This window comes from Triticum aestivum, chromosome 4A (genome assembly GCF_018294505.1).
Source record: "Triticum aestivum cultivar Chinese Spring chromosome 4A, IWGSC CS RefSeq v2.1, whole genome shotgun sequence".
Classification (NCBI taxonomy): Eukaryota; Viridiplantae; Streptophyta; class Magnoliopsida; order Poales; family Poaceae; genus Triticum; species Triticum aestivum.
In genome coordinates, this window is record NC_057803.1 from 538,463,586 (window position 1) to 538,466,649 (window position 3,064).

The following is a 3,064-nucleotide window of genomic DNA, read 5'->3' on the forward strand; positions in this document are numbered from 1 at the left end:
GGTGTCTCTCCAATATTTTCATTTTTTCTCTAGAACTTATGTTTATGTATTTACTTTTGAATACTATAACCTACATTTTATGATTTTAAATAAAATGAACACCAAAAAAATCCATACCTATTCCCAACCCCCAAAATTGTTGTCCATCAGAAGGGATTAACCCACGAGAAAATTTAGGAATCTTCACAAAGACTTGCTCCTAAAGGAAACGACATGTGAAATTATAGTACATGCCATGTATTAAAGTGCACAAGGTACAATATCTAAACCTTTAGTAACATCTCATACTCAATCAACCATAGCTCCAGTTTGCGTTGCATACTGTAATTCTCAGGGTAGAAGAAACAATATCAACCATCTATGATAATCTAAAGGCAACACTGGTTTAGCATTGAGACGTGACCACACCCATTGTTAACCAACTTTGGAAAGTGCATAACTATTACATAATCCTACCATTTAGAAATTCCTATTCCCTCTGAGGATTATTTTTAATTTCCTAGTGTACATCAATGTGCACGGATAAAATATTCTCTTGAAAATCTTGGTGCTACATACTTAGCAGCTAATCCTGGGTTTCATGCAAAAACCAAGCTACATACTTAACGGCAGAAATTATTGTTGGGGAACATAGTAATTCAAAAAAATTCCTACAATCACGCAAGATCTAACTAGGAGATGCATAGCAACAATAGGGGAGAGTGTGTCCACGTACCCTCGTAGACCGAAAGCGGAAGCGTCATGTAACGCGGTTGATGTAGTCAAACGTCTTCACGATCCAACCGATCCAAGTACCGAATGTACGGCACCTCCATCTTCCGCACACGTTCAGCATGATGATGTCCCATGAGCTCTTGATCCAGTAGAAGGACGAGGGAGAGTTTCGTTAGCACGACGGCGTGATGATGGTGTTCGTGATGGATCCGCGCAGGGCTTCGCCTAAGCACTACGACAATATGATTGAGGTGGTAAACTATGGAGGGGGGCATTGCACACGGCTAAGAGAAATCTTGGTGTGCCCCCTGCCCCCATATATAAAGGGGGAAGGAGGAGGTGGCCAGCCCAAGGGGGGCGCGCCAAGGAGAGAGTCCTACTTGGACTCCTAGTCCAAGTAGGATTCGGGCCCCCTCCTTCCAACTAACGGGAAGGGAAAGGGGTAGAGGGAGAAGGAAAGGGGGGCCGTGCCCCCAACCCTAGTCCAATTAGGTTTGGGCTTGGGGGGGGATGTCGGTGTCAAAACCGGCAGATCTCGGGTAGGGGGCCCCGAACAGTGCGTCTAAGGCGGATGGTAACAGGAGGAAGGGGACACAATGTTTTACCCAGGTTCGGGCCCTCTTGATGGAGGTAAAACCCTACGTCCTGCTTGATTTATTCTTGACGACATGGGTATTACAAGAGTTGATCTACCACGAGATCAGAGAGGCTAAACCCTAGAAGCTATCCTATGGTATGATTGTCTGCTGTCCTATGGACTAAACCCTCCGGTTTATATAGACACCGGAGGGGGCTAGGGTTACACAAGGTCGGTTACAAAGGAGGAGATATACATATTCGTATTGCCTAGCTTGCCATCCACGCCAAGTAGAGTCCCATCCGGACACGGAATGAAGTCTTCAATCTTGTATCTTCATAGTCCAACAGTCCGGCCAAAGGATATAGTCCGGCTGCCCAGAGACCCCCTAATCCAGGACTCCCTCAGTAGCCCCTGAACCAGGCTTCAATGACGACGAGTCCGACACGCAGTGTTGTCTTAGGCATTGCAAGGCGGGTTCCTCCTCCGGATATACCACAGAAGAGTTCAAATAAAGGATAGTGTCCGACCCTGCAAAATAAGTTCCACATACCACCATAGAGAGAATAATATTTCCACAAATCTAATCTGCTGACACGTTTAGGCAACATGACATCATGCCATGGCTCGGCGATTATTCGAACCGTTTTTATTTAACTAGCCCCGCACATAATGCGAGGCAGTTTCTTGACACGTCTTGTCAAAGCAGAGATCGTGTTCCCCTTATTGCGGGATTCTCATCATTACGGACGTGGGTAACCCAACCGCACCATCAATTACGACACTTGGTGGATAAGCAAGTTTTACCAGGCTAGTGGAGGTGCATAGTTTAGTCCGCCCTTATAAAGGGACAAGGTCTCACCTTTTCTACCCTCGCCTTCTTCCTCCTTGCTCATCCATTCTTGCGCACTCGAGCTCCAACGCCAAAGTCCACATCCTTCCCCTCAACCTTCTCCAATCATGTCCAGAGCAGGAGGCAAATGGATGGCTTCCTCTGTTACGGAGGGACACATCAAGAAGCTGCGCGGAGCCGGATACTTAGCCGCAAACATCACGCATCGGCTGCCCGCCGCAGGGTAGATCATTCCTACCCCTAAACCTCACGAGAGGGTAGTCTTCCTCCAGCACTTCCTCCGCGGACTGGGGTTTCCCCTCCATCCATTCGTCCGTGGTCTCATGTTCTACTATGGGCTAGACTTCCATGATCTGGCCCCGAACTTCATCCTCAACATTTCGGCGTTCATCGTCGTGTGTGAGGCTTTCCTCCGCATCCGGCCCCACTTCGGCCTGTGGTTAAAGACCTTCAATATCAAGCCGAAGGTGGTGGGAGGCCAACAAGCAGAATGCGGCGGAGCCATGGTGGGCAAGATGCGCAATGTTATATGGCTCGAAGGCTCCTTTGTGGAGACCATAAAGGGGTGGCAATCGGCGTGGTTCTACATCACCGAGCCGCGCGACGCCAAATGGGTGGCTACCCCCAAGTTTTGATCCAGAATCCCCACGCGTCCCACCTCTTGGAAAGAGAAGGGTCTGTCCTGGGGTTCGTTGGTAGAGCTGGACGGACTCCAGAAATGTATCCGGAATATGGCCGGCAAGAAGCTCAAGCTTGTCAACATAGTCCAGGTCATGCTCACCTCGAACGCCCTCTGCCGCTCCAGACGACCCCTCGAAGTGCTGGTTCTCCTCTTAGATCACCTGATTCCTCGCCTCTGAGGTGGTGTGTGCCGCGGCCATGGCGACGGTAAGGCTCTTTGCGTGCTCGACGAGGCACTC